The following is a 15,957-nucleotide window of genomic DNA, read 5'->3' as shown; positions in this document are numbered from 1 at the left end:
AGAAGTCGCAGAAACGGCCGAAGTGCCAACAAAGATAGAATTGGAACAAACAAAGATTTTGTTATCAGAAACGAAAGAGAAGGCCGAAGCGCCGTCCACAGAAAAAATGGAAGAGGTAAAAGAAGCAACTGAGGGATCCAAAACATCAGAAGTTTTGAGTCCTGCAGCAAACATTGAGACAGTAAAAAATCAAAAAGTGCCAGCAGTGACTCCAAAAAGAAAGAGAATGGCTAATGTGCTAGATGTACTGGAAACGATCAAATCTTCAAGCACACCTCCGAAGAGGGTTGCTGTCATTTCTGAAACAACAACTGAAATTTCTGGTTCTAAAGCTCCCGGGCAAGAGACTGAAGCCGAAGCTGGGCCCTCAGAGCCTGCAAAGATAAAATCTTTGGAAAGTGAGGCAGAAAAAATAACAAAGCCAACTTTTGTTGAAGAAACCGGTGTCATTGCCCCCGAAGCATCCCCCAAAGTTCGTGATTATATTGTTCGTCATGCTTCGGGGAAAAAACTATCAGAAAAAGAAGAGCAAGAGGCCCAGCACTACGCCCAAAAACTGAAATATCCAAAGGGGGCGTTAATATTCAATGGCAGTGGAGAAGAAGACTTCTTGTATTGTCTCCCCGACAGCAAGGAAATTTCTGTCTGCCGGGAGATGAGCAGGAGCTTCGGATTCCCAACTTTAGAAGACGGGCTCTCGATGCTGTCGAAGAACGATCTGGCCGACAGCCTAGCTTACAATAGCTTAAAGGTGCGACAAATGAAATCCTTGTATTTTTTGTTGAGTCCAAAATTTTTCGTTTGTTTAAACCTATTGACGCACACATATTTCTCTTTGCAGGGCCTGATACTTAGCAATGCCCTTAGGGCACAGAAAGATGCTGAAGACGAAGGGTGTTCTATAGCCCTGAGCAACCTTCGTTCCGAAGTTATTGAACTGAGGAACGAAGGTCTTGAAAAAGATAAAATATTACACTCATTGATAAATAAAATAAAGGAAGACGAAGCTGCTTTTAAAGGTCAAGCTGAAGCTCAGAAGCGGGAAATTGAAGACCTTCGGAAACAACTGGCCAGAGCCAAGGAAGAACGCATACTTGAAGAAACAAAGCGAGAACTCAGCGACCAATGGGCCGATCACCTAGAAATAACTGTTGAAGAGCTTCGTTCGTCCAGAAAGAGATGCTATAACAAATCTATAGAGTGTGTTAAGAAGTTAAAAACTAGCTTCGCCAGGGTTGGCGCCTTTTCAAGCGAAGAAAACTTTACGAGAGGCAATCCCGAAGGTCCCATCGAGTGGATCGACCACGAAGCTGAGGCCTTCGAAGAAATTTTAAATAGCCGAGGAGATATATGTGCCTTCTCTGGTGCCAGAGGGATTGCCACCATCTTAGAGAAGAAGGGCTGCGAACATGTAAAAATTTTAGCACAGTCCGAAGCTGCTTTGTCCTTTGAAGATGCAAGAGATCCTTCGGCCGAAGCTAGTATAATTGGTGGAAAATTTTTTACCGATATCTGGGATAATGGTGGCCGAGAAATGGCCGGAGAAATTATTCGAAGAAGTGAAAAGGGCATTCACGATGCTAGAGAAGTAGCTGAGGCTGCTGAAAAGAGCGCAGAGGCCGAAGGTCAATTAGGTATTAACTAATAGTTTTTATTGTGTTGTAATCTTTAGCCTTTAAAATTTGTTTGCGATTTGTAATAGCAATGTAGCCGTATCCTGTCTTACTTCAGATCCTGCTAAAACGTCTTCGGGTCCTCAGCCGAAAGGAGACGACGAAATTAGAAAGATGGCTGAAGATATTATGGACGAAGTCGTCAATCGGCTCCTGAATGAGGCTGCAGAAGTCGTTTTGAGAGAAGATTAAATATTTTTGTGAAAACTTCTGAAATGTAATATACTGTAACACTTTGTAACCGCAAATGTAATATACCTATTCTTGTTAGTCAATTCTTTACGATGCATGAAACTTTACACGTACCGCTTTTGAGTCTTTGACGAAAAAACACCTTCCCTTCTTTTCATGCTTCGTGAAGAAGAATTTTTCATTGTCACAACAATATCCAATGTTCTGATGAATAATATCCAGGCTTCGTAAAAATATTTTCCGAAGCTACCCTTCCGAAGATCAATGATGTATCTTTTTATGACTAATTTCTCTCTTTTATCAAAGCGTTCTTCCGTAGATTGATAATGTGTCCACCTCTTGTGCCATGTGCAAAATGATGTATGATGCTTATGCTATGCGAAATGATGCGATGATGTTATGTTATGTGAGATGATGTTTACTCCGAAGATACATACGCATCCCTGCAATAAAACACAATCTTTTATAAGCCTCCCTTAGGAGCTTCTTTGCCTTTTACTTCAGCAGAATCAGCGTTTATTTTTCGCTGTAAGCCTCCCTTAGGAGCTTCTTCGCCTTTTACTTTCAGCGGTATTCGCGTTGACTTTTCGCGCTTCGCCTTTTACTTAGGCGGTATCAGCGTTGACTTTTCGCTGTATGCTCTGCATTCCCTTTGGAACGACTTTGGAGCAGAAAACTTACACTGCGCTCCCTTTGGAACGACTTTTTTGTGACTTCGGTAAACTTACTCTGCGTTCCTTAGAACGACTTTTTGTTGCTTCGAAGAATTTTCGATAGTTCGAAGGTCGTCTTTGTCATCCCAAGTCTTGTGAAGAAAATATATTTTCCTTGTAGGAATCAACGAAACTAATTACATGAAACCTAAACAATGTCCTTTATTACAGAAAATAAAACTGAATGAAAAAGATTGCTATTAAGGTAGGATATTTGTCAATAAATGTGCTTTGACTCTGGCACAGTGCTATTGACTGTACGAGCTTCGGACTGCTCTCTGAAGTCCCTCTGGTGTGGAGCATACTGGCTCCCTTCTGGCTGCTGGCCTTGTTGCAACGGAGGTGGAGGCGGAGGCTGTTGCCAGGAAGCTTGGGGCTGACTTGCCGAAGCAACAGAAACTGCAGGATGATTGCCCACATATTCTGGGATGTAGGGCGAATGATACGAAGCTGTGTGCATGACCTGCTTCGGCTGAGCTTGTTGTGCTGCTGCTTCAGCTATTTCCTTTTGCTTCTGAATAGTAACATGGCACATCCTGGTAGTATGGCCTTTGTTCTCACCGCAGAATAAGCAAAAGATTCTTCTTGGTTGATCGCCAAATCTTCCTCCAAAGCCCCTGGCGCCTCTGCCTCTTGGAGCTGGTGGTCGGAAGGAGCTTTGCTGTTGCCCTGAAGCCTGTGAGGAACATTGTGGCCTTTGCTGTTGGCTTCCTCTATCATCATTTTGTGTAGAGTTATGAATTGATCTCACGTGCCTCGGGTAGAACCTCCCTCCGAAGCCCCTGGTCATTTCAGAAAACCTGAAAGCCTCCTCCCTTCTTTGGCGAAAATCATTATCGGCCCGAATGTACTCGTCCATCTTCTGGAGCAGCTTCTCCAAAGTTTGAGGAGGCTTCCGAGCGAAGTACTGAGCTGACGGTCCTGGTCGAAGTCCCTTGATCATGGCCTCAATGACAATTTCATTGGGCACCGTTGGTGCCTGTGCCCTCAAACGCAAGAACCTTCGGACATACGCCTGAAGGTATTCTTCGTGATCTTGGGTGCACTGGAACAGAGCCTGAGCAGTGACCGGCTTCGTCTGAAATCCTTGGAAGCTAGTTAACAACAAATCCTTCAGCTTCTGCCATGAAGTGATTGTTCCTGGTCGAAGGGAGGAATACCAGGTTTGAGCAACACTCCTGACAGCCATAACGAAAGATTTGGCCATGACTGAAGCATTGCCACCATACGAAGATACTGTTGCTTCGTAGCTCATCAAAAACTGCTTCGGGTCTGAGTGACCATCGAATACGAGAAGCTGGGGCGGCTTGTAGGACGGAGGCCAAGGTGTAGCCTGCAGCTCAGCGGACAGAGGAGAAGCATCATCAAAAACGAAATTTCCATGATAGAAATTGTCATACCAGTCATCTTCGTTGGGAAAACCCTCCTGATGAAGATCTTGGTGTTGAGGCCTTCGATGCTGCTCATCCTGGGCAAGATGACGAACTGCTTCAGAGGCTTCGTCTATCTGTCTCTGCAGTTCAGCTAGCCTGGCCATCTTTTCTTTCTTCCTCTGTACTTGTTGATGAAGCATCTCCATATCTCTGATTTCTTGATCTATCTCGTCCTCTGGTGGTGTCGGGCTTACAGCCTTCCTTTTCTGGCTTCGGGCCTCCCGCAGGGAGACTGTCTCCTGATTGTGGTCCAGTGGTTGCAGAGCTGCAGCCCCAGTCGCTGAAGGCTTCTTCGGCGCCATAACGAAGGTTTATGATCGCCGAAGGTGTTCAAAAAACTCAGAGTGGAAGTGAGTTCACCGGAGGTGGGCGCCAATGTTGGGGACTTGTTCTCAAGTGCTATGAGTTAAGAACAAGGCAACATAGAAAATGTTAATCGTTAAGGTCCTTCGTCCTCCGAAGCATTATTTCCCTTAGGATATAATGATTTACGGACGAAGGTTATGAAGGACGTACCTTCTTAAATTCGTTAGACAATGACGAAGGATGAAATATAAAGAATATAAAAGACAACATGGACAATTATATATTATTATTAGGTATAAACAGAAATATCGTTGAATTACAAGTGTACCTTTAATCGGAATGAGATGAAAGTACAAGCGTGACGCAAAAAGCGAATGCCAAGTCAGCGTGAACAGTACGGGAGTACTGTTCACCTATTTATAGGCACGGGACGCAGCCCGTACGAAATTACATTAATGCCCTTTACACTTGATAATAATCCTATAGTAATTTGTCGAGGTCTAAATAGCCTTTTCATCTTTAAGTCGGTTTCAACTGCTGCTGTCTCGCCGAAGCTTTCCTGCTTACACCTTCGGCGCTTCACCAACCTTCGTATTATTCTGGTCTACTGTGATGCCTGACTTGAGTCCGAAGATACCTGTTCACACATTATACTCCAGAAACACTATTAAATCCTGTTTTTGAGGACCTTCGGATGCCGAAGGTCCCCAACACCGGTACGGCGAGGTCTTCCTCAGGCTTAGAGTTCGCCGGCGTAGAAGGAACCGTCGACGGCTTGGTGGTGAGGGCTGCTTGGATGGCCACTCGGAAACATTCTGCGGCGCCTTGGAAGTCGGCGCGCACAGTTATGATTCCTTGCGGTCCTGGCATCTTCAGTATCATGTAGGTATAGTGCGGGATGGCCATGAATTTGGCTAGCCCCGGCCTTCCGATGATGGCGTTGTACCCGCAGTCGAAGTTCGCCACCTCGAACCTCAGGAACTCGGTTCTGTAGTTATCCGGAGTCCCGAAGGTGACCGGCATGTAGATGTGGCCCAGCGGGTATTCCCCTTCCGTCGGCACGATGCCGAAGAAAGGAGTGTCTGACTCGTGGAGCTCTTTGAGGTGAACTCCCAAGCCTTGGAGCGTACGGGGGAAGGTGACGTTGATGCTGCTCCCCCGTCCACTAGCACCTTCTTTACCCGGCTCTCTCGGATCACCGGATCGACGAGGAGCGGGTATTTGCCTGGATGGTCAAAGTTGAGCCATTGATCCTCCCGAGTGAAAGTGATTGGGTGCTCCGACCACCGGTATGGAGCGGGAGGGCCGGTGGTCGCCACCAGTATCTGGCGGTCGTTGAGCTTTTGTTGTCTTTTGTTCTCCTGCGACCCATGTCCGCCGAAGATGACGTTGACCTCCCTGTCAACGCGCGGGAAAGCTCCTCCTCCTCCCTCCTCCGGCTGATGGGGCTGTCGTGGTTCACCTGGTCCTCCCCTCGGCGGAGGAGGTGGTAGGGGTTGGAAGGGTCGGCCATGCCCGACGGAGTGCTTGAAATCCCGGCAGTTGCGGAGAGTGTGGCGCATGTCCTTGTGGTACGGGCACTGGGCGTCGAGGATGTCGTCCAGCGTGCGCTCGCCTCCTCGAGGCCCTCCTCGGGCGCGAGAGGCGGGTGGTCCGGCAGCGTGTACCTCTTCACGAGGCCTCTTCTCCCAGCGTTTGTCGGATGGCTGGTTCGCGTCACGTCGTGGTGCTGCCGGTGCAGGCTTTGCTCCTCCGATGAGATCCTGGGCCCGCTCGTCGGCGGTGATGTAGAGGTCGGCTTCCCGGAACAGCTCCTCGGAGGTAGTCGGCGCCTTTTGTAGTATGGCTCGGACGAAAGCCGAGTCGTTAGATCCTCTGTAGAAGTCCTCGATCACGGCCGCCTCCGTGACCTCGGGGATGCGGTTTCTCATGGTCTGGAACCTTTTAAGGTATGACCGGAGAGTCTCATCCCCCCGGCGCTTGATGGATTTGAGGTCCCATGGTTGCGCTGGCTTGTCGGAGAGAGACTGGTAGTTGGCGGTGAAACGTCGACTGAAGTCTCCCCAGTCGTCGATGCAGTGTCGGGGTAGATGTCGTAGCCACTGCAGCACATCTTGCCCAAGGACGATGGGCAGATACGCGGTCATGACGTCTTCGGATGCTCCGGCAGCCCGAGCAGCGGTGGTGTAGACGGCTAACCAACCCCCTGGATCCTGCTTAGGTTCATATTTGTCGACATTGGATACCTTGAAGTTGGGAGGCCATTGGATGGCCCTAAGGCGCGGAGTAAGGGCGGATACTCCGCATGTGTCCTCCTGTCGTCGGGGATGACGTCTGTCCCGGGGAGGGGAGTGGCGGTGGTGGTTCCTCGACCGTCCCCGGGTGGTACCACCAGTTGAAGCTGTTGCCGACTCAGTTCGGGTGGCCTGGCTTTGAGTCGGGAAGCCATGATCTCGGTCATACTCCTCCCGACGGCGAATTTCGTTCTCATGCCGCCGTTCGCGTGAAGCATTGATAGAGCTTCGCGCGTCTCGGCGACTGTTGATGGCGTGTCGCAAATTGTTCGGCGGGTGAGCGAGCGGTAGAAGATGGTTGGCCGCCTGAGTGAACAGGCGTCGGTATCCTTCGGCGTCGGGAGTCCGAGGAAGACCGTCAGCTATCCGAGCTAGAACGCCTCCGACTTCGCTCGGCGTGTTCATAGCTCGGGCAAAGTCGGGGTTCAGGTTGCGCCCGAAGAGCGGATTCTCGCGTCGTTGCCTTGCATCTTGCTCGGCTTGCTCCTGAGTCCGCCGGCGATCACGTCGTCGGGAGTTCCTTCGTTCCCTGAAGACGCGTTCTTCCGGAGTTTCTCCTATCTCTGAGACCTCGTCTCGCGAGACAGGCTGCTCCGGATCCCGTTCTCCAGCTGCGTGATGTCGCCGAACGTTCCTGCGTCGGTTTCTTCGCCGGCGGGATTCTCGCTGAGGTGGTTCTTCTCCAGGCGCGGTCGGTTCATCGTCAGAGACGGCGGGCGATTCTGCTCTCCCGATGAAGAGGACGTCGGGCTAGAACGGTACTGCTGTCGCGGCGATTTTCTTTCCGTTCTCCTTTGAGGCCGGAGGAACGGGAAGAACGACTTGCCTCTCCCTGGTCTCCTTCTTTCTCACGACCCGTGTCCATTCTTTCGTCGGGGAAGTGGACAGCGGAGTCTTCCGGGTCAGCGAGCTTCTAGCTCCAGCCTCCCCGGAGACGATCTTTTTCCGAAGAGCCGGAGGTAGCGACTTTCCAGCATTTTCGGAGTTTGTTGGAGGAGACCTCTGTTCCGGCAGATCTGCGAGGCGGTGTAGAATTCCTTCTTCATCCGCTACGGACGAGATTGTCCCGAAGCAGAATACAGATCCGGGACGCACGGCGATCTTGCTGTGGAAGGTGACGGCCATTGAGCTAGCTTGGATCGTCGACACACCCCCTACCTGGCGCGCCAGCTGTCGGTGTTTTGGGTCCGACCGCACACCCGGGGCTGCCCCTCAAGGTGTTTTTAGGAGTAGGACGGTGTCAACGACTGTAGCAAAATGGTTCGTGCCGATCGCACGAGGGACAATGGACAAGATTTGCAGGTTCGGGCCGCTTAGAAGTGCGTAACACCCTACGTCCTGGTGAGTATATGAGCGTGGTTACAAGAGGGTTCTCTGATAGAGGGCGCAGAGAGTTTTACGTGGGTGACTATGTAAAACAGGGTCGATCCTTCTGAAGGGGTGCCCCCTAGGCCTTATATACTCGACCGTGGGGCAGTACACGTGGATATGATAACAACAAGTAGCTGAAAGGTAGTGAATCTCTTGAGTTTATCCCTACGTAACCCTCGCCGACTTATCCTCGCATGGCTCCATTGCATGGGGGCTTCAGCGCGGGAAAGTCGGGTCTCCGTTGGGATTTACTTGTTCGTCGATGTGGGCCGTCCGGGCTTGCACCAATCTGGTCTCACGTCTTCTCTTCTTTGTTGGTTGTCTTTCCCCAGGCCCACGAAAGAATGACCTTACGAATTATTGGGCCCTCGGGCCTTTCATGAGGCCTTTTACTTCTTTAGTGGACCCAGGGGATATCTATCCCCCACACAGCCATCTCGACCTACGGGCCCTCGGGTTCCGAGGAAGATGACGAGCCCGACTTTTGTTGGAATTTCTCTGAACTTGGTAACCCCAGTGCCATGCGGGACTTCATGACCGCATGCGACTACTGCCTTTCCGATTGTTCCGACGGTAGCCGCAGCTTCGGCGACAAGGACTGCGGCCCAAGTCGTGAATGTTTCCACGTCGATCTAGGGGGTCCCGGCGAAGGCAACCATCTTGGTATACCGGAAAACGGTGATCCCCTAGGCCTGCGCCTCGCGTTGACATCCTTCGGGAGCTAGCTGTGGTCCTAGTCCCTGCGGGGGGTCAGGACTCACAGCTCGAGCAAATCCGCGAGATGCGGGCCAGGCTCGACGAGGGAGCAGGAACACTTGAGACGTTCCGTCGGGACATCGAGCAGGAATGGGCAGGCCAAGTTCCGGCCGGAGAAGCGCGTCATCTACCCCAGGGCATCCAGCACCGCATCGCCGACGATGTCAGGGCAAGGCCGCCACTAGCTTCCAGTGGGGTCGGCCAGAACCTGGCTGCAGCAGCGATACTTCTTCGCGCGATGCCGGAGCCATCAACCACCGAAGGGCGGCGTATCCAGGGAGAGCTCAAGAATCTCCTGGAGGATGCCGCGGTCCGACGGGCCGAAAGCTCTGCCTCCCGAAGGCAGGGGTACCCCTCGGAGCATCGCGCCGCGACTTCCTGATTCATGCGGGAAGCCTCGGTCCACACCGGGCGCACGCGCAACACAGCGCCTGCGGCCCCGGGTCGCCTCGGCAACGAGCACCACCACCGTAACCGTCGAACCCACCTCGACGAGAGGGTGCGCCGAGGCTACCACCCCAGGCGTGGGGGACGCTACGACAGCGGGGAGGATCAGAGTCCCTCGCCCGAACCACCCAGTCCGCAGGCTTTCAGCCGGGGCATACGACGGGCGTCGTTCCCGACCCGGTTCCGAACCCCGACTACTATCACAAAGTACTCGAGGGAGACGAGGCCGAAACTGTGGCCCGCGGACTACCGGCTGGCCTGCCACCTGGGTGGAACGGACGATGACAACCTCATCATCCGCAACCTCCCCCTGTTCCTCTCTAACACCGCTCGAGCCTGGCTGGAGCATTTGCCTCCGGGGCAGATCTCCAACTGGGACGACCTGGTCCAAGCCTTCGCCGACAACTTCCAAGGCACGTACGTGCACCCTGGGAACTCCTGGGATCTCTGAAGCTGCCGCCAGTAGCCGGGAGAGTCTCTCCGGGACTACATCCGGCGATTCTCGAAGCAGCGCACCGAGCTGCCCAACGTCACCGACTCGGATGTCATCGGCGCGTTCCTCGCCGGCACCACCTGCCGCGACCTGGTGAGCAAGCTGGGTCGCAAGACCCCCACCAGGGCGAGCGAGCTGATGGACATCGCCACCAAGTTCGCCTCTGGCCAGGAGGCGGTTGAGGCCATCTTCCGGAAGGACAAGCAGCCCCAGGGCCGCCAGCCGGAAGATGTCCCTGAGGCGTCCACTCAGCGTGGCACCAAGAAGAAGGGCAAGAAGAAGTCGCAAGCGAAACGCGACGCCGCCGACGCGGACCTTGTCGCCACCGCTGAGTACAAGAACCCTCGGAAACCTCCCGGAGGCGCCATCTCTTCGACAAGATGCTCAAGGAGCCGTGCCCCTATCATCAGGGGCCCGTCAAGCACACCCTTGAGGAGTGCGCCATGCTTCGGCGCCACTTTCACAAGGTCGGGCCACCTGTGGAAGATGGCAGGGTCCACGACAACGATAAGAAGGAGGATCACAAGGCAGGGGAGTTCCCCGAGGTCCACGACTGCTTCATGATCTATGGTGGGCAAGTGGCGAACGCCTCGGCTCGGCACCGCAAGCAAGAGCGTCGGGAGGTCTGCTCGGTACAGGTGGCGGCGCCAGTCTACCCAGACTGGTCCGACAAGCCCATCACCTTCGACCAGGGCGACCACCCCGACCGCGTGCCGAGCCCGGGGAAATACCCGCTCGTTGTCGACCCTGTCATCGGCAACGTCAGGCTCACCAAGGTCCTCATGGACGGAGGCAGCAGCCTCAACATCATCTACGCCGAGACCCTCGGGCTCCTGTGGATCGATCTATCCTCGGTCCGGGCACGCGCGGCGCCTTTTCATGGGATCATTCCCGGGAAGCGTGTCCAGCCCCTCGGACAACTCGATCTACCCGTCTGCTTCGGGACTCCCTCCAACTTTCGAAGGGAAACCCTCATGTTCGAGGTGGTCGGGTTTCGAGGAACCTACCACGCAATGCTGGGGAGGCCATGCTACGCCAAGTTCATGGCCGTCCCCAACTACACCTACCTCAAGCTCAAGATGCCGGGCCCCAACGGGGTCATCACCGTCGGCCCCACGTACCGACACGTGTACGAATGCGACGTGGAGTGCGTGGAGTACGCCGAGGCCCTCGCCGAATCCGAGGCCCTCATCACCGACCTGGAGAGCCTCTCCAAGGAGGCGCCAGACGTGAAGCGCCATGCCGGCAACTTTGAGCCAGCAGAGACGGTTAAGTCCGTCCCTCTCGATCCCAGCAATGACGCTTCCAAGCAGATCCGGATCGGCTCCGAACTCGACCCCAAATAGGAAGCAGTGCTCGTCGACTTTCTCCGCGCAAACGCCAACGTTTTCGCGTGGAGTCCCTCGGACATGCCCAGCATACCGAGGGATGTCGCCGAGCACTCGCTGGATATCCGAGCTGGAGCCCGACCCGTGAAGCAGCCTCTACGCCGATTCGACGAAGAAAAGTGCAGAGCCATAGGCGAGGAGATCCACAAGCTGATGGCTGCAGGGTTCATCAAAGAGGTATTCCATCCCGAATGGCTTGCCAACCCAGTGCTTGTGAGAAAGAAAGGAGGGAAATGGCGGATGTGTGTAGACTACACTGGTCTAAACAAAGCATGTCCAAAAGTTCCCTACCCTCTGCCTCGCATCGATCAAATCGTGGATTCCACTGCTGGGTGCGAAACCCTGTCTTTCCTCGATGCCTACTCAGGGTATCATCAAATCAGGATGAAAGAGTCCGACCAGCTCGCGACTTCTTTCATCACACCTTTCGGCATGTACTGCTACGTTACCATGCCGTTTGGTTTGAGGAATGCGGGTGCGACATACCAAAGGTGCATGAACCACGTGTTCGGCGAACACATTGGTCGAACGGTCGAGGCTTATGTCGATGACATCGTAGTCAAGATGAGGAAAGCCTCCGACCTCCTTTCCGACCTTGAAGCGACATTCCGGTGTCTCAAGGCGAAAGGCGTAAAACTCAATCCTGAGAAGTGCATCTTCGGAGTCCCCCGAGGCATGCCCTTGGGGTTCATCGTCTCCGAGCGGGGCATCGAGGCCAACCCAGAGAAAATCGCGACCATCACCAACATGGGGCCCATCAAGGACTTGAAAGGCATACAGAGGGTCATGGGATGCCTCGCGGCTCTGAGCCGCTTCATCTCGCGCCTCGGCGAAAGAGGCTTACCTCTGTACCGCCTCTTAAGGAAGGTCGAGTGCTTCACATGGACCCCTGAGGCCGAGGAAGCCCTCGGGAACCTGAAGGCGCTCCTCACGAACGCGCCCATCTTGGTGCCCCCCGCTGCCAGAGAAGCCCTCTTGATCTACGTTGCCGCTACCACTCAGGTGGTCAGCGTCGCGATCGTGGTTGAGAGACGAGAAGAGGGGCATGCATTGCCCGTCCAGAGGCCAGTCTACTTCATCAGTGAGGTACTGTCCGAGACCAAGATCCGCTACCCATAAATTCAGAAGCTGCTGTACGCGGTGATCCTGACGCGGCGGAAGTTGCGACACTACTTCGAGTCTCATCTGGTGACTGTGGTGTCGTCCTTCCCCCTGGGGGAGATCATCCAGTGCCGAGAGGCCTCGGGTAGGATCACAAAGTGGGCGGTGGAAATCATGGGAGAGACATGTTAGAAATATGCCCTAGAGATAATCATAGAGATGAGCATATTTCTTTGTATCCATGATATATATATTGCTTAATTGAATATCCATAGAAGGCACCTTGTATTGATTAGCAATTATGTGAATTGTTTGTGAGATTCTTTACTTATATGGTTATTCTTAATGATGTCCCTAGTCAGAGTCGATGACTAGCACATGTATTAGTTGATGACTACATTTCACAAGTCATGAACATGGAGATGTTAAACTAATAATGTGGGCGCATGTATGACATGAGGCTGGACCGACCCAACGTGAGATATTGTAATATAGTTCTCTTCTTGCAACATGAATACTGTATCCTTAGACCTGAGATTGTCGCATGTTCTCAAGATGTGAATTGACTTACTTAGGGACTATCAAACGCTATCCCGTAACTGGGTAGTTATAAAGGTAGTTTTGGGTTTGTCAGGAAGCATGCTTCGAGGCATGGTCAGTCAAGATGGAATTTGTCCCTCTCTTTGTGAGAGAGATATCTCTGGGCCCCTCGAGTGATTGGATCAAGAAATGCATGGCCGTGCTAGGGTTAAGAGTTAACCATTGAAAGGATTCCAATTCACAGTATCGAGAAAGAGAGGTCAGCTTAGAGCCAGACCAAATATCATGAGACAAAGGGAACAGCATGTACGTAATGTCGCAATGGTTCGTCTGACATGATCTTTACATACACATAGGAGTTGACATGTCTTGCTAGAGGCCGCTGTCAATTATTGGGCCAAGTAAGAGTACTCGGCCTATGTCTATTTGTACGTGAACCTATAGGGTCACACACTTAAGGGGAAGGAAGCCTAATTCGGATTAGATCCGAAATTAGACTGGGCTTTAGGGTTAATGATGGGCCTCGGCGTCAGAAGCCCACCATAACGCCTATATAATGAGGGGCGGGGGCGCGGTTAAGGGATAACCTAATTCGCCACCAGCGAACCAACAGCCGCCGCCCACCTCTCGCCCTCGCCAAGCCGCCGTCGCGAACCTAGCAGTTCGGTACGCGGCGCTTCCTCCCTGTACGTGTGGATACCTCGGAGGTGCTACATCTGGAGCACTTGGACGAACCGTGCGAGGACGTGAAGGACGCCGGCGACTGCACGGCACTGCTCGACGCGTTCGTCTACATCGAGACGTCTTCCGCTGCTCTGCGCGTCTAGTGGTAATTCCATGACCTATAACCGCAGTAGTTCTTGGTATTATGGGGATGAAAATTTTGTTTTGCGCTAGCGTAGCCTCCCCGTAATCCATCAGTGGTATCAGAGCCAGGTTCTGTGTAGTTTTAGGTCTGGATCTAGGTTCATGAGATGGATCTACTTGATGCACGGTTTGATTAGATCAATTGGTAATAAAGGGTTGAAGTAGATTACATCGGATATGACTGGAGAGATCAGTTCGTCCTTCTCTGTTGTATGCGCGACTTGCCCCTACCGGCTGGAATCACCATCGGGGCTAACTGCATACACAACCAGCAGATTGACGTAACAGATCAACGTCATGAGTGTAATCTTCTTCGGGTCGAAAGTCTCGGATTTGGGTTGATTTGATCAACCGCATGAGATTTCCAGTGGAATTTCCATACATACGATGCATGGGACCGCCGTGGCTATCTGCTGTAGTGGCGAACGTATAGAAACGTGTTTGTCTAACCTGTTTTTGCAGGACATGTGATCGGTATGGCTATTATGTGTATGTGATGCATGTTAATAAATTATTCATGACCTGCGTGTCGTGACCAGGGCAATACGGCTGGAGCCACATGTATTGTCCAAATTTAATGTAATGACCTGCGTGTCAACATGTGATGATCCAAAGCGTATATGTAATTTGTTTACCAGCATACGTTAGATAGGTCTTGAAGGACTCATCACCTGGAGGATGGCATACCTATATCATGGAGATGGAGATCATCGTGATGGACAGATTATTGGAGATGGGGATCACCATGTGACAGCAAGCCATACCGAATCACAACTGTTGTGTGAATGTCATTCTTATTGTTCTACTTGTTTATATTGCATATATGTCCTTGCGTGCGATGTTACAAGTAGGACGATCCCTCATAAATGTTTAAGCTTTAATGCCTCTCCAAACCTTGCACTATCATAAGTCTTGTACAATTGGTGGTGGGTCTATGAAATTAGGGTGCCACCAGTTTTCCTTGACTAGATAGGTTTGTATCGGATACGAACTGCAGAAAGGGTTGGTTAACTTAAACAAAGTCAGCTTAATGGTTAAGGACTTTGAGGCATAAGGTTGGGAGCCGAGACATAGAGATGTCACCCAACAACAAGAGTCATATATATGATATGATTAGCAAGGAGTTGCTTACCGATCTACCTTGTCTTCTAGCGGTGATGCTAAAGCTCACTAGTAGACTTGTTAGTTGTGGGTTCTGAATCACTAAGTATCAATCGAGGGATATTGATTTTAGTGGGAGTAGACTATTAAATGTTTAATATGATTTACTCTGTCATGGATATTTTTGTCTTAGTATTTTGCATTATTTTGTTGTAGATAAATGGCACCTAGCACACCAACATTTACTTTGCGATCAATTCTTGAAAAGGATAAGTTAAATGGAACAAACTATACGGATTGGATCCGTAACCTGAGAATTGTTCTCAGGGCTGAAAAAAAGGAAGACGTTCTAGACACCCCACTACCAGAGGATCCTGGTGAAAATGCAACTGCTGCAGCTAAAACCGCTTACAAGAAAGCAATGGATGCTAATCTTGAAGTGAGTTGCCTAATGCTTGCTTGCATGGAGCCTGAGCTCCAGATGCAGTTTGAGACAAACCATGAGGTGTACGATATGATCGTGGCGCTCAAGGATATGTTCCAGACTCAGGCTAGGACTGAAAGGTTCAATGTGTCCAAAGCCTTTCTGGAATGCAAGCTAGCAGAAGGCGCAGCAGTTGGGCCACACGTAATCAAAATGGTTGGTTACAGTCAGAGGTTGGAGAAGCTAGGCTTCCCAATAAGCCAAGAGTTGGCCACTGACTTCATTTTGGCATCTCTTCCGTCCAGCTATGGAAACTTCATCACGAACTACCATATGCATGGGGCGGAGAGGGGCCTCAATGAACTATGTGGCATGCTGAAAACAGCAGAGGGGGACATAAAGAAAAGCGCTGGCAGCAGCGGCCATGTGATGGCGGTCCAAAACAAACCCAACTTTAAGAAGAAGGGTAAATCTCAAAAGAAGAAGGGCAAGGCAAAGGATACAGTATCCAAGCCAAATCAAAAGCCCAAGGCTGGACCAGCTGCAGATGCAGAGTGCTTTTATTGCAAAGAACTTGGTCACTGGAAAAGGAATTGCAAGCAGTACTTGGCCTCTATTAAGGATCGCGGCGGTAAGGGTACAGCCGCGGCAGGTACACTTGCTATTCACATTACAGAAATTTTTCTTGCTGATTCTTATATTAATTCTTGGGTATTTGATACCGGATCGGTTGCCCATATTTGCAATTCGATGCAGGGAATGATAAGAAGTAGAAGCGTGAAAAGAGGAGAAGTTGATTTCCGGGTAGGCAATAATGCAAGAGTTGCTGCGTTGACCGTCGGGACGATGCAACTCCAC

Source organism: Zea mays, chromosome 2 (genome assembly GCF_902167145.1).
Source record: "Zea mays cultivar B73 chromosome 2, Zm-B73-REFERENCE-NAM-5.0, whole genome shotgun sequence".
Lineage (NCBI taxonomy): Eukaryota > Viridiplantae > Streptophyta > Magnoliopsida > Poales > Poaceae > Zea > Zea mays.
This window is presented reverse-complemented; position numbering follows the sequence as displayed.